The sequence below is a fragment of the Pogoniulus pusillus genome, chromosome 16 (assembly GCF_015220805.1).
Source record: "Pogoniulus pusillus isolate bPogPus1 chromosome 16, bPogPus1.pri, whole genome shotgun sequence".
NCBI lineage: Eukaryota > Metazoa > Chordata > Aves > Piciformes > Lybiidae > Pogoniulus > Pogoniulus pusillus.
Window position 1 is genome coordinate 21674944 of NC_087279.1, and position 24475 is coordinate 21699418.

Consider the following 24475-nt stretch of genomic DNA (forward strand, 5'->3'; position numbering starts at 1 on the left):
CCAGCTCTGGGCCTCTCAATTCAAGAGAGATGTTGAGGAACTGGAAGGTGTCCAGAGAAGGGTTACATAGCTGTTGAGGGGCCTGGAAACTCTATGAGGAGAGACTGAGGGAGCTGGGGGTGTGCAGCCTGGAGAAGAGAAGGCTCAGGGGTGACCTCATTGCTGTATACAACTACTGAAGGAAGGCTGTAGCCAGGTGGGGTTGGTCTCTTCTCCCAGGCAACCAGCAACAGAACAAGGGGACGCAGTCTCAAGTTGTGCTGGGGGAAGTATAGGCTGGATGTTAGAAGGAAGATCTTCACAGACAAAGTGATTTGCCATTGGAATGGGCTGCCCAGGGAGGTGGTGGAGTCACCGTCCCTGGAGGTGTTCAAGAAAAGCCTGGATGAGGCACTTAGTGCCATGGTCTGGTTGACTGGACAGGGCTGGGTGCTAGGTTGGACTGGATGAGTCTGGAGATCTCTTCCACCTGGTTGATTCTATGATCTTCCATTGTAAATTCTATGATTTGAACACAAGAGGTTTCACTTGAACTTCTTACTTTTGAGGGTGATAGAGCATTGGAAGAGGATGCTCAGAGAGGTTGTGGAGGTGGAGTCTCCTCTGGAGACTTTAAAAACCCACTGTGTTCCTGCCTGAGTTCCTGAACTTGTTTCTGTGCAACCCAATCTAAGTGCACCTGTGTAGGCAGGGTGGGTGGACTAGATTATCTGCAGAGGTCACTTCCAACCCTTACCATTCTGTAACTCTATTCTATGATTCTACCCCCACAATAAACAGTTTAATTACTACAGCCCAACTGCCAAAGATACTCTTCTAGTTCAATACTTAACTTACAATTAATAGATTTGCAATACAAATAGTCTAAATATTTAATAATATGTGCTACATAAATAATGATGCAGTTTTTATGACGCAAATGACTACTCTCACACAAGCCTGCAACGACAACTTAAACAACAAATAGTAGCTGATAATCTGCTTGCAGTTGCACACCAATAGGCACAACAGTTCACCAATCAACATTTCACAGCACAATCACATCCCTGTAGTCTCATGATGATTTAAATACAATGTCTATGCAGCTTTGCATAGCAATGAGAGCTGACATAGTTCTTGTGAAATACTTTGTAGTGTATTAGCTCCTCATTTGAAATGTGCCTGTTTGTGGGGGGGTTTCTTGGTAAATATGTGAACCAAATCATATTTTAAACTAGACTACACATTTTCCTCAAAACCAAAATATCTCCTTAATCAAAAATATGCCTGAGATTTATAAACCTTACATTCAGGCAAGCTCCCTTCTCTCCTTCCCCAGCTCCTTCTAAACCCGAATGTTCTAAAGCCAAAACTTCTCCGCGAGTACAATTCTGGTACTCCAAAACAGTATTCATCACAACCATATAATTCTTAAATATTTAATAATACAACATGCACTGAAAAGAAACTGAAAGCCTGAAATCATTAGGCGATATCCCAGCACAAGAAATAAAAAGGAGACACACATATCTCTGCAAGTGTAACTTCAAAGTTCCTTCACATAGGAATCTAAAGACTGTCAGTTTGGTTGCTCTGCTACTGTGTATTAAAGAAGCATATAATGAAGCTACTGGGTTTGATTAATTGAGATGCCAAAGATCACAAGTATATAAATCTAAAGTGGCTTATATTATTTTTTCAAGTGGATTACTGAGAAGGAGGTAAGAATCAGGTACACCATCAAAAAAAAAACAAAATAGCAACAACAGAAAACAACACAAAATCCAGTCCCAGATAATTTTACTCATTACTTAGAAAGGTAGCACATAAGGGTCATTTAAGAGCTATTTCCAACTAAAGATTTAAAAAATAAAAAAAAACACTATGAAATAATTTACTTCCTATCAGTTTAAGTAATAATTAAGAGAAGACTGATTCCCAATCTTAAAAGAAGCTAAATCACAGAATTTCTTAGATTGGAAAAAACCCTCAAGCTCCTGAAGTCGATCATTTCACACTGACAAGTCCTTGACTAAACCAAATCCCTCAGCATAACATCTAATCACTCTGAATCACTATGGTTGGAAAGGAACACCAGGATCATGCAGTCCAACCTTCATCCCAGCATCCTTCATCACCAGACCATAGCCTCAAGCGCCACAGCCACTCTCCTTTTAAACACCTCCAGGGATGGCAACTCCATCACCTCCCTGGGCAGCCTGTTCCAGTGCCTGACCACCTGCTCAGTAAAGAACTTCCTCCTAACATCCAACCTAATCCTCCCCTTACGCAACTTGAGGCCATTTCCTCTTGTCCTATCATTAGTAATTTGGGAGAAAAGACCAGCTCCAGCCTCACTACAATCTCCTTTTAGGTAGTTGTAAAGGGCAAAATGCAAATTTGAGCCTTGTATGTTACCCAGTGCTCTCTAACGTGCCTTCATTACGCCTCAGTTCTCAGTAAGACTTGTACCCCAATCCAGCAGAACAGTTTAGAAGGCACTTCATTTTCAGCATTTGCATAATACCATTGAACAGGACAAAGAATATGCATACTTAGTGCCAAATGTCAGCACTATGCCAATTTAAAGCTTTATCCTTTAACATTTCAGAAACGATTTTGAAAACAAATTGACATATATGCCAACAAGCCAGTGTGCAGTGACTGCTCAACAACACAGCACCTTCTGAGGCCAATACCTACCAGACACATCAGATTTTTAGCAACCTAAGACCTTGCTAAATCCATGAAAATGTTCATGCTAAAAAGCATTTAGGTTTAGAAGAATTAATATGTTTTTGACTATTTGTGCACTAAGCCCCAGCATTACTCTGATAAAATAACAGGCAGCCCTGCAGTGCCAATACAGAAAATCTATACTCTGCATGTGAAGCTGATAAATGTAGTTGTTGAGTTGGCTGCTTTATACTGCACATCTCATGATCCATACTGTGACTATTCAGCATTGCAGGGAAAACTCTTGAGAGGAAAAAGCACACATTATGATTAAAAGTAAAAGGTTTATTTGCATCTCACAATTAAAATGTTTTGATTAGTGTCGCCCACAAGGTTAAAACCAGTTCTTCCACTAAGTCACATTTATCATTTTGTGCTAGTTTGAGCCTAGCTGGGATATTTTGGTGAGAATTAGATTATAGGCTGTAAAAAGGAAACAATGGTGACATCTACTACACTCACAGGCTTGCTGAGATCCTATAAGAACAAGAACACAAACACAGATAAAACAGTTTGCGCTCTGTCTTTGGGTTGCACTTCTCTCTCTAATCTGCCATCTCCCTAACTAATACTTCTGCTTCCTAACCGCCCTGGCTGATCCTCCAAACTCACCTTGAATATCAGGCAAAGTCTGGGGTAAGGTAGAGGGGTGAGGAGAAGGTGGAAGGGTGGTTGAGAGCACCTCCTGGGAACTCTGGTTTCTGAGAGGGCTGTTGTGTTCCTCTATTACTTTTAACTTGTACGTTTCTGTCTACAGCTGTATATACTGTAAATATCTGCTTGTATATTGTGCTAAGCTTCATTCTTCAATTTCTAGATCAGCTGAGTCTAGTCTGGGTGATTTTCTTAAGTGGGGGGGGGGGGGGGGGGGGGCAGGGAACACCCAAACCATCACACATTTTTCAGGTTTACTACTAGAATAACACCACCACTTCCAAAGGAGCAAGGCTTTAGGAGCACGGTATCATTTTGATAGTTCAGAATGAGGGTTTGTTCTTGAAGAATCAGATTTGACATTACCCAGAAGATCTCTCTACCATCCAAAGATAATGTTTCTCATGGCATAATGGAGTATGACCCTTTATCATCAAAGGAAACACAGTATACAACACACATGGGTTTTAACATTAGTCAATGACAGCAAATATCTGGTTTCCCTACATTGAATTCATTAAATCATCACCATGCTAAGCATCATCTGCCTGAAGTTTGCACTTTGGCTATCTATTCATTATTGACCATTAAAATATGCCTGACCTTTCCAAGTTCATTCTAAGAAGAAACAGCAAATACCAATGCTTGACAGTGCTATGGAGTTGCATGTTGATAATTATTTACAGTAATTTCTCCATATTTCCTTTTGTCTTCTTGTGAATTCTTCCATTTGCTTGGGGGGTCCTGTGGTTTTGAGGCTTGGGGGGGTTTTGTGCGTACGTCTGATTTTGTGGGGGCTTTGTGTTTGTTGGTTTGGGGTTTTTTTATGTTGCAGGCCTGGAAAGGGACTTTTCATAAGGATGTAAAACAATAGGACAAGTGGGAATGGTTTTAAGCTGAGGATAAGTAGCTTTGGCCTAGATTTTAGGAAGAAGTTCTTCAGTAGAAGGGTGGTGAGAGTGACATAGGTTGCCCAGGGAGGATGTGGATGCCTCCTCCCTGGAGGTGTTCAAGGCCAGGATGGATGAGCAGCCAAGTGTAGCTGAGAGGCATCCCTGCCATCCCTGCTTTTCTAATACCAAAGGGATCCGTGATTCTTCTAGGGAAGACAATACTAGCAAACACATCAGTTTTCTAAAGCTTTCACTTCCACAAAGACAAATTAGCATTTTAGGTCTTTACACCACAATCCCCATTTCCATGATATGCACATACAAAGCAAGAATAAACTTTAATCTAGAAAGATGGCATCTCAAAGACAAACATCAGTATTTCTACAGCTACTTATACTTCCAAGCTCTCATATTCTGTACTCCTTGGTCTTCATTACAAATATTTGCAAGGAGAACATTTTGCTTGACATGTGTATCAGAACACTCTCTTGCCTGCGTTCTGCTCCAAGGAAGCTGAAACTTGGCAGATTAAGCAGAACAACTGGCAGAAGCAAGCTGAAGTAATCTTGTAAAATCTGGAAAAACAACTAGGAATGGAAAGGTCCAGAATCAGTGGCTGACTTTAACAAGGATAGTGTCAACAATGGAAAATAAAGTTCAAAAATAGTGTTAGATGTTTTGCTTATTCCATATGAAACCCTGCTTTGCTTTTAAGTCTGCTTGGTCTGTGACATCAGCCCATATATAACAAGAGGAAGAAAAAGAATCTTATAATTACTGCAATTAAAGGGAGTCTGGTCAACAAAGCATTTCCTTAGACAGGTCAGTAACATACTGCCCACAATTACAATAATCTGATTACTGCAAGATGTGCCTCCAAAGTGCTAGTTTTCCTCTACTTGTCTAATTCCTATTTTGATTAAGCTCCTCCTTCACCACCACCTAAAGTTTAAGCAGACTAAGAATTAAAGATGATTCCTTAATGTTCCATTTGTCAACCAAAGCAGATTCTCTGGCTGAGCATAGACAAAAATTCTACTAAAATGTAGCTAACTAATCATCTGATTACTGTACCCAATCCTTGAAATCAGCACAATGATACCCACTTCTGGTGGAACATCACAGAAGAGCAACATAAGTAAAATTGAAAACCCATGAAATAATATTCATTAAGTTTGCAGAGTCTATCTCCTGTGCTTCACCTGATGACAGGGGAAAACCAGTGAAATAGAAAACAGATCTTTGGTACATTGTGCTGCTTAGTAATAGGATTTCCTATGTTGACAATTTCAACTTCTGAGGGTGGGATGCTATTCTTCAAAAAACAAGGTCTAATATGCTCAAATTAAGCATTCAGTTCTTCACTCCCTTACCACAACTATGACCAGGACCTATCCATATGTCTACAGCTCTCTGAATATAACTTGAGGCCTCCTGTTCTGATACATCTGCCTGAGAAAGTACATCCTGTGAAATCTCCTTTTAGGGTCCTTCCATTATATGGAGTTCATTCTTACAATCTAAACAAGCTGAAAAGCAGTGCTCTTTTTAACAGCTCTCCATTCTCTCCTTGTAAGAATACAACATATTGTCTTTACATGTAAGGGAAGAGAAGAGAAATTAGTCTTAATTAAGGACTTCTGCAGAAGCTTTTTCAACAGTTGTTTTGAGAGCATCAACAAAATTTAATTGCATGCTCACCAATAAGACTGCATCAACACAGAAAGTGATGCAATCACTCTAGTATTGAAGTTTGAACTATGGGAAGTCAACAAGGGTTTTCTTGCAGGCATAACAGATAAACATTTGGGCCTCTGTAGTAAACACTACCAATTTGTCTGAAGCTGTTTACATACAACTTAAAGACACTACAAACAAATCAGCTGACAAGGCCGAAGTGGGAATGGTTTTGGTTATAACTACTGCAGAAATTGACAAAGTTATAAATACATAAAGTTATATAAATAAAATGCAGTTGACACAAATGGAGTTGCAGACACTAGAGAAGGATGGCATGCATAGGACTGAATAATTCTATTTACTGCAACTTCACAAAAGGATTCGTGCGACAGATGACAAAATGAGTGTGAGAGGATTACACACTGTAACTCTAAAAAGGCAAATCCTGTAAATACATACACAGTGTAATATGCAAGACAAGTGAATAATCCTGTGTTCAACATGAAGTTATATGACCTGACGCATGCCATTGTTTCCAACATCGTCTCTATATCCTCCAAGTCTCCCCACATTCCAAAATATCACAGTATCAGAGTATCATCAGGGTTGGAAGAGACCTCACAGATCATCAAGTCCAACCCTTTACCACAGAGCTCAAGGCCAGACCATGGCACCAAGTGCCATGTCCAACCTTGCCAGGGACGGCGACTCCACCACCTCCCCGGGCAGCCCATTCCAGTGTCCAATGACTCTCTCAGGGAAGAACTTTCTCGTCACCTCCAGCCTAAATTTCCCCTGGCATAGCTTGAGGCTGTGTCCTCTCGTTCTGGCGCTGGCCACCTGAGAGAAGAGAGCAACCTCCTCCTGGCCACAACCACCCCTCAGGTAGTTGTAGACAGCAATAAGGTCACCCCTGAGCCTCCTCTTCTCCAGGCTAACCAATCCCAGCTCCCTCAGCCTCTCCTCGTAGGGCTGTGCTCAAGGCCTCTCCCCAGCCTCGTTGCCCTTCTCTGGACACGCTCAAGCATCTCAATGTCCCTCCTAAACTGGAGGGCCCAGAACTGAACACAGCACTCAAGGTGTGGTCTAACCAGTGCAGAGTACAGGGGCAGAATGACCTCCCTGCTCCTGCTGACCACACCATTCCTGATGCAGGCCAGGATGCCATTTGCTCTCTTGGCCACCTGGGCACATGGGCACACTGCTGGCTCATCTTGGCCACTAGAAAAGTCAGCAGAATCTGCAAACACAACTGTGAGCCTATTTTACTATTGCTATAGTCTCAGCTTAACACACTCATGGCGCTGCTTTCAGAGACTTGAAACATAAACGGTAATGATGAGCAACAAACATCTTTAAAATAGACTCAAAACCACTGTTTAATAAATAAAACAAGTAGGTCTCAGAGTTTTCACATATTGCTGCCTTAATTCTTCTTCCTTGAGACTATAATACCAATCAAATTAGCGTTATTACAAACAGCATGTTTTGAAGAGACTGAATTAGAACTTGCATCAGAAGTGCTATGATTGGAAACATAACTCCCCAAATATCTTACAAAGTGAAAAAAAGAGACATTAAAAATACTCCAAGCTGAAATACACCTAAAGGTTTCATAGCAAGTGGCAGAATTGACAAGTGAACTAAATTCAGCTTTTACCACCATTCTATGCCCAACACACACACACACAAGGGGTGGGGGAGAACAGTGTGTGCATGTGTGCAGAGTTTCATTTCGTACAGAATGTAACTTTCAAAGACAGAAATAGGACTCTGCTGTCGCTCAAAAGATTTCAAACTACTCAGTATATCTAAAACTGCATTTTAGAGGCAATGTGAAAGCAGGTTATGAAATCAGGGGGGGGCCTGCTACTTATTGGAGATAAGAGACATCTCACCCTGCGGAAAAAAAGCAAAGTATTTACTGCCATTTTTTTTCCATTAGACATTTCAGCAATTCAATTTAGAATTAAGTAGACAAGACCTTAGCACATGCTCTGGAATGTCTTATTTGAATCACCAACATCCAACAGTTGAGAATTAATTACTCAGAAAACTGCTTACAGATGCCATACTGTGTGCAATTATTCCTGGCGCTGAACTTTGTATTCTCTTTTCAAGAATGTTATCATTTAAGATTTTTAATTACATTAAACTGCACAAAACTAATTTAAGCCTAAGCTGCTTTTTTTTTTTTTTCCTCGTCAAAAGCAATTTTCACCTGAACCTCCCCATGCTCACATTTATTTTTTTCAGCTTTAGCCTAAAACCAAGAACAGGATTACTACTACAGGATGAGTACTTCGGAGTTTGTTTGAGGGTTGGGTGGTTGTTTAAACTCTCCATCTTGATTTTAATTAATTCCCGAAGTGATTTACTAAGAAACTTCAAAAATTAAATTAAAAAGGAGCAAAAACAACAACAAAACAAACAAAAAAAAACAAACAAAACCCAAACCACAAGTGCTTTGTAGCTCTGTCACAGAGGCTACCCAGGCTCAGCTAAAATCCTTCACGAACCGGTGCTAAGAGCACCAGATGCATCACTTGGGCAAAGCACCGACAGTGCCTCTGTGTTCCCGTCCCACACGGATTGCCTGGCCAGGCTCTGCCACCCTAACACAGGCAGGTCGTTGTGAAGACTCATTCACTTGACCGAGAGGACTAACTAGCAGGCTTCACCCGAGAAAGCAGGTCCCTCCCACTGATCGCCAAGAGGCCAAAGGCAGGCGAGTTCGGAGGTGACGGGGTCAAAGGCAGACAGACGAATACCAACAGCAGGAAATGGCAGCGCAGCCTCTGTATATCACTGCCCTCCCGCCGCCAAACGCAAACCCCTGGAGGGGTCGGAGGACCAGGCACTCCCATCACATAAAACACTTAAACCAGTGCTAAGCATCCCCGAAACAGTTTTTCAATACGCCATCAGGAAGAAGCGGGGGAAGGACGGGCCAGAGACGCGGCCTCAGCCCCGATCGCTGACAGAACAGAAAGCAAGGCCAGCAGCGGCCGCCGGTCGCAAGGGAAGACGGCGAGCGCCAGCTCAGCGATTCCCCCTGCTCTCCTCCCCGCTGGAAAGCTCCGCTAGCGACCAAGCCGAAGGAGGGGAGAAAAGCACACAAAATGGAAACTTACACTCCCTCTCCTACCACGCAGGCGTGGCGCCGGACCGGAGGCGTGCCGCGGCGCGGAGCCCGGCGGGCGGCCGGCAGGAGGCGGGCGCGGAGCGGCGCTGGGCGCTGCGGCGATGGCGGGCGGCGGCGGTGCGCGCGCGTCGCTGTGTCGCGGAGGCGCAGCGGGGCGCGGAGCGTGCGGGCGCCTCGGGAGATCCGCCACCCCTGCCGCCCCAGTGCAGCACGGCCACGCACGAAACTGCGCCCGGGCGGGCTTGGAGCCTCTCCAGAGCAGGAGACTCCACGGCTTGGGCCTTGGCTGTGCCCGGGCTCAGCTGCGCCTGAAACAGTTTGATAGGAAAAAGGCTCGCAAGTTGCTGCCCTTTGCGCAGCTTTACAAGGAGGGAAAGTGGCATCGCAGAGCGTGTCCCATGCTTCTGCTTTTGCCCTGGGACCCGCTCTTGGCCCACAGTGGAGGCAGAGATGGATTACTGCCATCAAATTTCTGTGAGAAATATATGTGTGATCCAACCAGTTCGTGGCAAGAGGCCACAGATGGAGGGAAGGAGGACTTTGAATGGAGCTGCACTCGTCCTTGCACAGCCGCCACAAAAGTATGCACTTGGCTTAAGATAACAGAGCCATAAATAATTAGAAACTAGAAGGCCTGATGTAGGAGGGAAACAGGTGGAAGAGAGAGCCTTTGCACATGAGCAAACGGAGGAAGAGCCATACAAAGGACAGTATCACAGTATCACCAAGGTTAGGAGAGACCTCACAGATCATCAAGTCCAACCCTTTACCACAGAGCTCAAGGCCAGACCATGGCACCAAGTGCCACGTCCAGTCCTGCCTTGAACAGCTCCAGGGACGGCGACTCCACCACCTCCCCGGGCAGCCCATTCCAGTGTCCAATGACTCTCTCAGGGAAGAACTTTCTCCTCACCTCCAGCCTAAATTTCCCCTGGCACAGCCTGAGGCTGTGTCCTCTCGTTCTGGCGCTGGCCACCTGAGAGAAGAGAGCAACCTCCTCCTGGCCACAACCACCCCTCAGGTAGTTGTAGCAGCAATAAGGTCTCCCCTGAGCCTCCTCTTCTCCAGGCTAACCAATCCCAGCTCCCTCAGCCTCTCCTTGTAGGGCTGTGCTCAAGGCCTCTCCCCAGCCTCGTCGCCCTTCTCTGGACATGCTCAAGCATCTCAATGTCCCTCCTAAACTGGGGGGCCCAGAACTGAACACAGGACTCAAGGTGAGGTCTAACCAGTGCAGAGTACACGGGCAGAGTGACCTCCCTGCTCCTGCTGGCCACACCATTCCTGATGCAGGCCAGGATGCCACTGGCTCTCTTGGCCACCTGGGCACACTGCTGGCTCATGTTCAGGCGGGTATCAATCAGCACCCCCAGATCCCTTTCTGTTTGGCTGCTCTCCAGCAACACAGGACTCAAGGTGAGGTCTAACCAGTGCAGAGTACACGGGCAGAGTGACCTCCCTGCTCCTGCTGGCCACACCATTCCTGATGCAGGCCAGGATGCCACTGGCTCTTTTGGCCACCTGGGCACACTGCTGGCTCATGTTCAGGCGGGTATCAATCAGCACCCCCAGATCCCTTTCTGTTTGGCTGCTCTCCAGCCACTCCAGATGGACGTTACTAGTTTGGAGTTCATGAAAAGGTCACTTGAGGAAGACCTCTTACTTCATCACTGCAGACCACCAGAGGCACCACTGGATAAAAAGAGACATGAGCAGAAGAGATACCGCCCATTCTTGGAACTGACAAGGAAAATCCAACCTTTTCTTAGAATTAGTAATAGAACAGGATATAAAAAGAGAAGATTAAAAACAAAGGGTGTGTGTTAGGGTAGAGCAGAGCCTCCCCGCACACCCAGGCCTGTACATTGCTTGACTCCTTGAAGCCTTGTTTTGCATGAACCTAAGTTTATGCCTTTTATTTATGACATTTCCTTCTCACGTAGCTTTAATTTTCAGTGCTACGTAATGACCTCTTCCTGTCTCACTTGTAATGTACCTGGTGAATTCCCTGGCATAGCCATGGGTGCTGGTGCTCCTCAGTTCAGTTTTGGAGCCACCCAGGCCCCCCTGCAGCAGCAGGCAGCTTCCAGAGCAGTGTATCCAGCACTGTGCTTGGCTTCTGCTGTTATTTCTCTCTCCACCCCTTTCCTGAAGGGAAAAGGGATGTTTAGAGACACTAGCTTGGTTTGAGCTGAGCCTTTCTTGTGAAGGCAAGGACTTAAGAGTAGAAATTCAGCTTTTTTTAGTGGGTCTTTGGTTTGTAGGAGAGTTTATTTTCAGTCTGATCTCTAAGAAAGCTATTTTTATGCATATCCGCTGTAGAGGAATGAAGTTGCTGAAGATTACTGTTGCTTCAGGCAATCAGATATGCTGGGCTCAAGCCCAAAGCTTGAACTTTATATTCTAAAGAAAATAAATATAACAAATGGAAGACAGGTTTGATGTATTTGCTGGAGCTAGTACCGCTGAGAATTAATGCAAGACACTCTTCTTGTTGCCTGTTACCTACTGTAATGAATAATGACCAATACCTCAAGTATCATAGCTAATCCTGTATACTGATGTTGAGAACGTAGTTGTCACCAATCCATGGATGTGGTATCGAGTGTTGTTATTACTCAGTGACAACAGAGCCAAGATTGCCTTTTGATGCCACTGCTACAGATAATGCCTCAGTATGTCTACTTCCTTACAGCGAAGTCCTCTGCCTAATCCTCCAAATCACTCCATGCTGAAGTGACAGCATTAATTCTCGTTGGTGTTACAGTCCTTGTCAGCCCTTTGTAACAATGCAAAGTGACAGCAAAGGTACCCCAGATACGTGCCTTTTATGGTGCATGCACCTGTCTTCAAGGCTTCTGCAACTGATAATCCAGTACTGGCAGCTCTTCCTGTATCTACTTGATCCTGAGGAACATACTGAGCACTCGTTCTGTTTAGGAGTTACCTTCTGCAGTTGCACCCTGGATGATAGACAGACATTTCCCTCAGATGACCAGGCCATTGCAAATGCTGATTTCTCTGTGGTAAGTTTTGACTCTTTTAAAATTGGTTGGTACTTTCCTGGATTCCTGGTATGAAGTTCAAGTGTTTTTAATGATGTTACAGTTGTACATTGATTTTATTACCTTACACTGACTTGGTAGGCTGTTTTCAAGTCTTATTGATCTCACTGAACTGAGCTAATATACACAGCAGGGAGATAGCACCAACTCTTTACCCAAGTTGACTTGATTTGCCATGAAGAAGCATGAAGAGAGTGAAGTCTGTCTCTTTGACAGTCTGATCTGCATCATTTTTATGCCTTTAAGTTATCTGACTTTTCTGGTCATTCAGCCCTGTAAGGATCCGTGCTAGTTTGAAGCTAACTAAAATGTTTTGGTGAGAAGGATTAGATCACAGGCTGTGAAAGAGAAACAGTGGTGATGTCCGCTTCACTGTTAGGCTTGCTGAGAGGCATAAGAGTAAGAACCCAAACACAGATAAAGGAGTCACTCTTTGTCCAGGCTCTGAATTTCTCTCTAGCCTCACCTTCCGTCTCTCTGATTAATCCACTTTGCTTCCTTACCCCCTGGCTGACCCTCCATTCTTCCTTGGGGCACAAGGTACTGTCTCGGCTAAGGTAGGGGAGTGGTAGAAGGTAGAAGAGTGGTTAGGAGCCCCTCCTGGGGACTCAGGTTTCTGGGAGGGCTGTTGTGTTTCTGTATTACCTTTTACCTTGCCTATTTCTGTATATAACTATATATACTGTAACTATCTGCTTGTATATTCTGCTAAGCTGTAAATATAAGCTTCATTCAATTTCCAGAGCCAGCTGAGTCTAGTCTGGGTGATTTCCAAAGTGTGGGCGGGCAGGGAACACCCAAACCATCACAGGATCTTACTTCTCCCTTCACAACAAGCTTTACTGCCATTAATTGTAAAGAAGACAAGTAGGATCCTAGTAGACTAGGGTCACAAGTAAAAGCACTGACTGGCTCTTATCACTTCCATTTACTGATGAAATTCCATTCAAATCAAGGGATAGCACGTTAGATGATGTGCTGATCACACTGATGAAAATACACTCATTTGTCTTTCCATGTGTGCTGTGCCTTGTTCACTCAGTGTTTTAAAACAGTATTCAAAAAGATTCCATCTCTTGAGGTCTACAAACACAGATAAAAACGAGAGGCTGTTTTGTTGTCCCAAACACATGCTTGTGATACTGCGAAAACAAACACTCAAGTATATAGTGAAACAACTGAGGCTTCAGTAAAGCAGCACATCAGAAAATCTGCTTAAATGTGTCACAACGTTTTAAAAGCAACAAAAGGGGGGAGAAGCCTGAATGTTATTCAACAGTGTTGAAAACAAACTGCAAATCCTAATCTCTTTGAATAGCTCTAGTCATAATTCTCCGTTTCTAACGTTGCAACCACTGTCTGTAACCAGAGATTATGTGTTACATAAATACTTGCAACTGTTAAAATATGTAAAGAGCACAGGAAGAGGTGGGCTACTGCTACAGCAGAAGCTTTTCCTTATCAAAATACAGATTTAATATTCTGTTATTAACAGGGAAAAACAAATGCAATACATAAGCAAAAGAGAAGTGTGCTTCTGCATAATCTGTTTCTAACATCCAACTGAGCATCAAATCTCCTCTTGAGGAAGAATGGGGTAGAGATCCAAGGAGGACATTCTTTTAGCTCACTGCTGCTTATTTGTTCAGTGGTAGAGTTTACTTTGTTCCTGCCTACAGAGCTGCTTTATACTTATGCAGAAACATTTTATTTCTCTTAATCCTTAGCAGGAGCATAAGCCCCTAATATATTGTGTTTGCCGATTTTAACACTTTCAGTAAGTCAGGTCCTTGTAAAAGGTGTTTTAAGGCTATACATGAGGCTCTATCTGGCCATGTGATTCATGGGAATTAGAGATTCTTTTTCAGTGAATTCTGTACTTTCCACTGTGAAACTGTTTTTATTTTAAAGCACATGTCCTAGAGCTCTGATGTTCCATAGTATATATTTCAACCAAATTGTTCCTGGGTTTGCCTCGAATATGTGTTGTATTTCCAGCAGCTAGGAACACAGTAGTTCTGAAGAAGTAACAATGATATCAGCAAGTCAGAATCTTGCAATGTTGCTGTCCTTAATCTAACAAAGTGATTCTCGTGGTCTCTTTTCTGCTGGGTTCTGAGATTTGAAGTGTGCATTTATTTCTTCTTTCTATATGAGATGACATTATTCACAATCCTGAAACATCTATGAGAAAAAGGTATTAGCATATGACCATCAGAAAAGCAACAAAGAATCCTAGGAGTTTTGCAAGAAATTATTGGAGGTTTTTAGTATTCAATTCCAAAGCTAGCTTTTGTTGATTTTTTTTTTGAGGTGGAATTGAGAGAATATGCTGTGCTGGATTACCCTTATTTTAATACAGTTTCACTTTCATGACTACTTTATTACTGTGATGCAGGTTTGCTCTCACTATTTTCTTCAAGCCACAATGTATTTTCCACCGGTTAACACAACAGCTACCTCTTTAAGACCAATAGGCTGTTTCTTCTAACTCAGTCATTTCTTTTTTCCTCAAAACCAGGAACAGTATTCATGTTTTTGGCAGAGTAACAGTGATACTGCATCTAACCAAAACAGCCCTGTCTGTGAAGCAAGTCATTAATTCCTCCCTGGTAGCTTGTCATCACCAGATGTCTGCTGAGTTTACACCCTGCGCATTTCCCGTGACTGCACTCACAAGGCATCCACAAATGATTCTGTATTTTCAATAGGAGCACCACATCCTTTTGTGAACTTTGCACTACCTCAGCAGCTGCAGCTGCTGACCACAGAACTGCAGACTCTCTTTGCATTTCACGTTGAGCCTCTGTCTTGTCTTAAAGAGCCTACAAACAGCATCAGAGTAAGACATTACTTGGACTTTCAGGCTAGAGTTTCATCACGTAAGATTTCAGGAAGTGGGGTCTGCTCAGAAAGTAGTGAGAAGTATTATATGTCCTACACAGAAGAACATTTTCAGGTTTCTATCAACAAGTACAGAGTGGTTTTGTTTCTCAGAAGCACTGGCAGTGAAGTCTAACCCTGCCAATCACCAAGCATAGCTGAAGGAGGACTCACAGTTATGTGTAAGCATGAGGAGAAGTGTAGGCACATTTCCCTCCAGAAATCGGCACTCACTGAACATGATCACCAGCAGTGGATGCAATTAGCTATGCCCAATTTACATTTGGAGCACAAGGGACAAGCTTTCACAGCATGCTTAATACAGCAAACACCACAAACTAGGTTTTGTGAGCACAATGCACAGTTACTCACTTCAATGGGAAACTACAAAATATATATGCAAGGTATAATTACAGCATGCCACAAAGAAAAAATTCAGAGGGATAATTGAAACAACACTCATGTTGGAAAAGAAACTGGTTAATTGACGTGGGTTCACAGACATATGTCAGAGCATACAATACAATAAATAAAATATAAACACCAATTTTCAAATCATTCAGCTTGATAACTCTAATTCAGACTTTAGGAACAAGGAGAAAAAAGAACCCACAAACATAAAGTAAGCCCTCAATTACAATCCCTCAGCCAACTGATAAAGATGAGGGAAGAATTTGGAGGAACTGTAAATAGGTTTCTAAGTTGTTAGGGGTTTTCCCTTCCTCTGTTTTTGGTCAGGGTTTGCTTTGTTTTGGTTCTTGCTCTCTGTGGCCGCTGAGGCTAGGAGGAAATCAGTCAATTTAGGCAGAAAACTTTACAGAATAACAGGGAGTCTCATCTGTCATCACATGCAACAGCAGCTGTCTCCATCAAGAATGAAGTTAATCACTACAGACTATAGAATCATAGAATCCACCAGGTTGGAAGAGACCTCCAAGCTCATCCAGGCCAACCTAGCACCCAGCCCTAGCCAGTCAACCAGACCATGGCACTAAGTGCCTCAGCCAGGCTTGGCTTCAACACCTCCAGGGATGGTGCCTCCACCACCTCCCTGGGCAGCCCATTCCAATGCCAATCACTCTCTCTGCCAGCAGCTTCCTCCTAACATCCAGCCTAGACCTCCCCCAGCACAACTTGAGACTGTGTCCGCTTGTTCTGTTTGTGGTTGCCTAGCAGAAGAGGCCAACCCCACCTGGCTACAGCCTCCCTTCAGTAGTTGTATACAGCAATGAGCTCTGCCCTGAGCCTCCTCTTCTGCAGGCTGCACACCCCCAGCTCCCTCAGCCTCTCCTCATAGGGTTTGTGTTCCAGGCCCTTCACCAGCTTTGTCACCCTTCCCTGGACTACATAAATTAGGTGCATCTTTAGATGGTTAACAATGTACTTTGAATGTGTAAAGGCCAATCTTTGTCTCCTGACATTAGGAAAGTTTCGAATGTGCCAGTTCTCTGGTTTGAAACTAGGGAGCAGTGAAATTCCTTAGTGTATTTTTTGCACAAATATTTCTGGTAACTGAAGGTACATAAAGCTAATTTAAGTCAGTTACCAGTTTTAATTCAGTTCTGCCAGCCCTATTTAGAACTTGTCCTTTGAACCCATAAATTACCTGAAGGAAATTTACCTTGAGAACAGTACAATAAAGTGTCAACAAAAATGTAGCTCATCCTTTGACAATTCCCAGTGCTTCTGAAAAAAACATTCAGTGGTGGAAACAGCTGTGCCAGCAGCTACTAAAATGCATTTCCAGTCTTACTTGACCAAACCACAGAAAACTGAGAAAGCTGAAGGCTATTCATACCCCTGATAGCTTAAATACTTCGTGTTTGACTCTTTTTGCTCCAGTTTTAGTGGGTAAGAGGTATTCCAGTATTTGTAGATTTCCTTTTTCCTTCGGTTTCCCTGGAGATTTCTTTTTGCAAGGAGGAGACTGTAAGTTTCCTAAACTGTGTATGCACATACATCTGTGAGCACTCAACAAAGGACAAACATTAGAAAAGACAGCAACAGGTTTTAAACAGTACTAAAATGCTGTCTCACAGTGATTTTTTCATTGCATCACATCCCGACCTTTAAAAGTCTTAAGGAACTGATATTGCTGGAATTTTTGGTAAATGAAAATCATCAAACTACTGTTTCTCAAGATTGTTGGCAACAGTTGCTGCTGCAGGGGGATGAAGGAGTCCAGAGAGAAGCACAGTCTCTCCATGGTCACCCATCATGCTATCTATGCCAGGAAAGGCAGGAGTCCTCTGTTTACCAGTCCTTTCTTGCTGGGAGGGAAGATTAAGCCCCCACAGCACAAGTACCATGGTACAGACACACGGTACAATTTAAAACTTAACAAGAGGAAGCTTTATACTTGATGCCAGAATTATGATTTGGGCACTAAGCAACTTGACTTTGATTCTATTTCTTAACCAATATAGAATCATAGAATCAGCCAGGTTGGAAGAGACCTCCAAGATCATCCAGTCCAACCTAGCACCCAGCCCTAGCCAATCAACTAGACCATGGCACTAAGTGCCTCATCCAGGCTTTTCTTGAAGACCCCCAGAGATGGTGACTCCACCACCTCCCTGGGCAGCCCATTCCAATGGGAAATCACTCTCTCTGTGAAGAACTTCTTCCTAACATCCAGCCTATACCTACCCTGGCACAACTTGAGACTGTGTCCCCTTGTTCTATTGCTGGTTACCTGGGAGAAGAGGCCACCTCCCACCTGGCTACAATGTCTACAATGTTGTAGACAGTAATAAGATCACCCCTGAGCCTCCTCTTCTCCAGGCTAAACAGGCCCAGCTCCCTCAGCCTCTCCTCATAGGATTTGTGCTCCAGGCCCCTCACCAGCTTTGTTGCCCTTCTCTGGACATGCTCCAGCACCTCAACATCCTTCTTGAATTGAGGGGCCCAGAACTGGACACAGTACTCAAGGTGTGGCCTGAGCAGTGCTGAGTACAGGGGAAGAATAACCTCCCTTGTCCTGCTGGCCACACTGTTCCTGATGCAGGCCAGGATGCCATTGGCTCTCTTGGCCACCTGGGCACACTGCTGGCTCATCTTCAACCTACTATGGCCACCTGGGCACACTGCTGGCTCATCTTCAACCTACTATGGCCACCTGGGCACACTGCTGGCTCATCTTCAACCTACTATCTACCAGTACCCCCCAGGTCCATTTCTTCCTGGCTGCTCTTCAGCCACTCAGTCCCCAGCCTGTAGCGCTGCTTGGGGTTGTTGTGGCCAAAGTGCAGAACCCTGCACTTGGCCTTGTTAAATCTCATCCCATTGGCCTCTGCCCACCCATCGAGCCTGGCAAGGTCCCTCTGCAGGGCTCTCCTACCTTCCAACAGATCAACACCTGCTCCTAGCTTGGTGTCATCTGCAAACTTGCTGATGCTGGACTCAATCCCCTCATCCAGATCATCAGTAAAGATATTGAACAGGACTGGGCCCAGCACTGATCCCTGGGGAACACCACTGGTGACAGCTGCCAACTGGATGTGGCACCATTCACCACCACTCTCTGAGCTCTGCCATCCAGCCAGTTCTTGATCCAGCACAGAGTGAATCTGTCCAAACCATGAGCTGCCAGCTTGGCTAGGAGCTTCTTGTGGCAGACAGTGTCAAAGGCTTTTATAAATCACAGATTTGACTCACCTGATAAATTCTTTCTTTGGCATCTCTAACCAGTCAGTTTTCCCATCTCCTGTACAGACTGCATTAATTAACTGAATAATTAAACTGCTCCACAGTCATTTGTCGACTGGTTGCTTTGATATCAACATGCTTGTGATTTGTTTGCTGAGATTTCAATTAGTTGTAATGATATTATTAATCACTTAATAATAGCTTTTGTAATATGTCTTCTTATTTATACTGGAGAGTTTTAATGAAGCACGTAAGCCTGAGAGCAGAGTGGCAGCCTATGCTTAATTACTGTAAATCATTAATAAAACCACATAGCTTTAGATCCTCCTCTTCTCCAACCATCAGTAGAGGCACTTTTGCTGATAGCCCCCTTTGAAATCCTTTCCTTTGCTGATATTCCAGTTTGAAATCCTTTTCTTTCCCCAAAGGAGCAGTGCAAGTGGGAATAATGTGACAAGGCTGTGCTGAGACTGTGGCATTGAGCGCTGTGAATTTTTACCACTCTGCTTTTGCCTTCATCATTATTGTATGCTCCCTAGCAATTGTCCAGAAGTGAGCTGCACCATCTGAAACTAACCTTATAAAAATACATGCTGCATAAATTAATCAAAAGCTGTATTACTAAATTCAAGAGGAAGACCAAGACATTTGAGGTTTAGATTCAGTCCTTTCTAAGCCTCCCAACTGGATTTATTATGAGATGGCTTGTCTTCTAGAAGAAAATGATTCAATAGAGAAATTTACAGGCCTTTGTATTGTTTTCTTTCATCCTTTCTATGCAAGAAGATTACAAAGCAAAACTGCATAAATTGCACAAGAATCTTCTAAACAAAGCCAAAGTAACAAGAGAAGCAAGTAGAGAATTACAGAGGAAAATGGTTCTGCTAAAGAAGCAGCACCAGTAAGATCCCTTAGTTGGCAAGAGAGTGAACCTAGACTGGTTGCCAACAGAATGGCAACAAAAACATTCAGATAATTTCCAGTCTAACAAACATTAGACCAGGTGGGACCATTTAAATGCAATCTAGTATGCTTGCCTCCCTTATTTTGGTAGAGGATAATATATTTGGTAGAAGAGAATGGCTAAAAGCTACGGGCAGGTTTTTAACCTAGACTGGCATTCCACCCAGGCAGTGAGCATGCAAAAAGGCTTCTCCTAGCATATATAAATATATGTGTGTATATATATATTATGATTCCTGTAAGGTGAGCAAAAATTCTATAGTCTTCCTCAATCTCTAAACAGGAAGCTACTCTGCTTGAAAGAGAAGCAGCATGGAGTTTGATTTGGTGACATTATAACAATACACTGGGTAGCAAGAAATACCATGTAGATAACAGGATAAAAAGTCAGTAAAAGATTTTTCCTTCTTGAAGCTACAGTGCTCAAGTGAGTGCTGCTGTGTCCTTGAGGGCTGAGAAGAAACCATAATCAACTCTTGGAGGGGCCTGTAGTGATAGGACAAGGAGCAATAGCTTTGAGGTGGGAAAGGGTAGATTTAGACTGGATATTGGGAAGATACTCTTTACAGTGAGAGTGATGAGACACCCTCCCTAGAGGTGTGCAAACTCAGGCTGGAGGAAGCCTTGAGCAACCTGGTCTAGTGGAAGGAGTACCTGCCCAGGGCAGGGGAGCTGGAGCTTTAAGATCTCTTCCAACCCTATGAAACTATGAACTTACTGTGCTCAAAAGTTCAAAAGGTTTTTTCCTAATACCTCTTTTCTCACTTCTACTCTTTACTATGATCTATCTCCATGGAGAGCAGAACCTAGCCCTGCCTGCTCTCATTTTTTTATGTGATGTTTAATAAATGGCTCTTGTTTTCAGTTTTTTCCTCCATACAATGTCATTTGATTTTTAATATATTTAGCATAAACTACAAGACCTATCTCTGTGCAGGGATTTTCCATATTACAAAAACTGCAGACACTCCACTTGCATGCTGCAATTGATTATACCTGAAGAATACTAAGGTACATTAAAAAAAATGTTTTAAAATCAGGCTTTGAAAATGAAGCTGGAGTGATCACTTCTAGTTTTGTGACAGGATTCTTAACTTAAATTTCTTATATAGCTACCACCTCCAATATAAGTACACTGAAGCAAGAGCAGAATGATAGGCTACAAGTTACTGGCCTCCACATCTCCAGAGCTTTGAAGCATTATGCTTGAACAAAGAACCTGTGACAGGGACAGAGTAGCACCCAGTAATTACAGGCATCCTTCTGTTTCCAATCTCTCTTACAGAAAAAGAACACCTCTGGCAGCTGTTGGGCTTGGAATTCAGCTCACTTTCCTGGCATGGATTGCTGTTCACTCAGTGGAGGTGCAGTAAGGTAAACCCAATGCAAGAAAGCTGCAAAGCCAGCCTTTTGTGATACAATGGCAGGAGTAATACGAGGCCTTTAACTGGCTCATTGGCATTCTCTGTGGCATTTGGTGGCTGTGCCATAAAAACATCTGGTAGAAAGAAGCAGACTCTGAGCCCTCATTGACTTTAGTTGACTGCTACATCTAGCATGTCACAGTAAAGCCACACTAGGTACAACGGTGGAGTTAGAGCTTCGCAACAGTGGAGGAGTGATGGTGATCTTTTCTCATGTGTTCATTATTGCTGTTTGATGTATTTGGGGGCAGTTCAAGGCAAGGTTGGACGTGGCGCTTGGTGCCATGGTCTAGCCTTGAGCTCTGTGGTAAAGGGTTGGACTTGATGATCTGTGAGGTCTCTTCCAACCCTGATGATACTGTGATACTGTATTTGTGGTGTTTTGCAACAAACATTTAGTAAATATTTAGGAATCTTCATCTTATAGTTAGTTTGGCCCCAATAATCTGTCTATTACTTTAATTATTCTTGGTAGAAAAGGGTTTTTTTGTACTTGAGATAGCAGACAAGCAGATTGGAAAGTGTCTTTCTGGCACACCAAGATTTGGGAGAGGATACAGACAGTACATCCTTAGACATTTTTATTTATTTCCATCCTGCAAACTGGCTAAGATACTTTATTCTATGCAAACACTGGCAAGAGATCAATATAAACAAAATGATCCTGGATGAGCAGCTCCAGCTCATTGTTATGGCCATTTCTCATGCAACTGTCTGCTTTAGCTATTGAACAATTGCTGGTGCTCCTGACTCGAGAGTCTCGGTTACCTCTCTGTGAAGAATCTCACAAGCGAAGAGAAAGTGACAGAGGAAAATTGTATGCTACGATGATATAAACTAGATAAAAAATCATGGTTTGGAGGATAAATCTTTTATTCATAACCATAATTTTCATGCTATTGCATCTCTATTTATCAGCCTTCATAGTATGTCAGTTTTCACATTTATTCTTTTGGCACTATAGCTTCTAGCAGCTTAGCCAATAAGACAGATACTCAAGATCCCTATCCAAACCTGCATTTTCTAGAACATAAGGTAAAACCAGATGGAAACTGAATTACAAAACTACAGTAATCTCCATCCATATTAATTACCTGTAAAAGTAGTCTTAAGTCTTTGAAATGTAGTCTACATATATGCCTTTTATGTAGTGCCTCAAGGTCTTGTTTTATTTATCATTATCGATTCTGAAAGAAATAGTTAAGAAGGTTGCTTCTACTATAAAAAAGCTACAGCTGGACCCATGGTGTTTACAACAAGTGTTGGCTTCAGTCCAGTTAATATGGTGTCTGTTTTTCCCATGTTCAACTTAATTTTGAAGATGTTCAGAGTTTTCAGTATCTATTGAGTTGAAAGTAAGAAACAGCACATAAAACTTGAAAGAATAAATGCTGGTTTTGTCATATCTATAGAGAGAGTTCTAATTACACAGGCTTAGAAAACAGTTTCCTTAAAAACTTGGGATGCAGTTCAGAGAACTACGCCCAACTAGTAAATTTAAGTCAGATGAGAAAAAAAAATGCTGTATTCTTGGATCATAGTCCCACCTTAGCTTTAAGCCACTCTTGCAAATGCATATCAGCATCAATTGCATGACTTCTACAGAATGCCATACACTTGGCAAACATCGTGGCACTCTACACTGAGATGATTTACTACAGGAGTGTAGTTACCAAATTAGCTACAGAATCAAAGAATCACAGAATCAGCCAGGTTGGAACAAACCTCTAAGATCATCCAGTCCAACCTAGCACCCAGCCCTAATCCAGTCAACTAGACCATGGCACTAAGTGCCTCAGCCAGGCTTTGCTTCAACACCTCCAGGGATGGCAACTCCACCTCCACCATATCCCTGAGCAGCCCAGTCCAATGCCAGTCACTCTCTCTGGCAAGAACTTCCTCTGAACATCCAGCCTAGACCTCCCCCATCACAACTTGAGACTGTGTCCCCTTGTTCTGTTCCTGCTTGCCTGAGAGAAGAGACCAACCCCACCTGGCTACAGCCTCCCTTCAGGTAGTTGTAGACAGCAATGAGGTCTGCCCTGAGCCTCCTCTTCTGCAGGCTGCACACCCCCAGCTCCCTCAGCTTCTCCTCATAGGGTTTGTGTTCCAGGCCTCTCACCAGCTTTGTCACCCTTCTCCAGACATGTTCCAGCATCTCAACATCTCTCTTGCATTGAGAGGCCCAGAGCTGGACACAGTACTCAAGGTGTGGCCTGACCAGTGTTGAGTACAGGGAAAGAATAACCTTCCCACATGGAAGCATCCCTTAGACATAAATATGACAACACAGTCCATTTACAGCATGACAGGAGGAAAAGAACACAGAAGAGATCTAAAAATACCAATGACTCCATCTCTAATAGAGGGCAGTAGAAATAATAAGGATGGGAGAGTACAATACAGAATTCAAGTTCAGGATGCACCCTGGGATAAGAGAGGAAGAACATAAATACAGTGTGGATAAAAGAAAAACAAAGATTGTCTTAAATCAAAAGGAAGGTCAACTGGTACTGGCCAGAAAGAAAATGATTTGCTCAATATCTACATTTCCTCCCAATATTTAGTACAAAAGAAGAGGGAAAGGATTAAGCTCAGCCAGATAAATATTAATGAGGCTTTGGGACTATCTGGCAGGAGAATTAATAAAAAGCAGGTAAAAGGATATTTAGATAATTTAAATATTTATGATTCAAAAGGTCCAAATCATATTCAGCCAAAGGATCTAAGGAGAGCCTGAGAAGGATCTGACAGACATTTTTGAAAGTGCATGGAAAAAAGGTTAGGTACCAAAGGACTGAAGAGGTAAGACTCTTAAGAAGCAGAAAAAGGTAAAAAATGAAGACTTTCAAGCAAGTTGTCACTACTCCCTACCATGCAAAGTACCACAGTGAATATATAACTAATAGTGTATGATTTCATTCAGATTGTGCCATTTAAGTGCATCAGCACCATTAAGGCTGTAAATTCTGTGTCCCTGACCATCTCTCTCATCTTCATTAATGCCATTCAGTCTTAATCGTTGCTGGATCAAGCTAATGAGTTTCAAGAACTTCAGCCCAGGTTATTTGGAAATAAACAGACAAGAAGGTCCTGGCAAAGCTGTCAGCTTGAGGCTTGAACAGATTCACTCTGATATGGGTCAAGAACTGGCTGGAGGGCCAGGCCCAGAGAGTGGTGGTGAATGGTGCCACATCCAGTTGGCAGCTGTCACTAGTGGTGTGCCCCAGGGATCAGTGCTGGGCCCAGTCCTGTTTAATGTCTTCATTGATGATCTGGACCAGGGCATTGAGTCCAGCATCAGTAAGCTTGCAGATGACACCTAGATGGGAGCAGGTGTGGATCTGTTGGAAGGTAGGAGAGCCCTGCAGAGGGACCTTGCCAGGCTGGATGGGTGGGCAGAGGCCA

General features: G+C 43.2%; 1 protein-coding gene across 2 annotated transcripts in view; it reads right to left on the reverse strand.

Annotated features, from left to right (window-relative positions):
- The window catches only part of FHIT (fragile histidine triad diadenosine triphosphatase), a 921710-nt gene extending 912539 nt beyond the window's left edge, over positions 1-9171 (reverse strand). For both annotated transcript variants that reach the window (XM_064156965.1, XM_064156966.1), the window contains exon 1: positions 9077-9171. The gene's annotated coding sequence lies outside the window, so the exon portion shown is untranslated. The remainder of the gene's footprint in view (positions 1-9076) is intronic.
- Positions 9172-24475: the final 15304 nt, after the last annotated feature.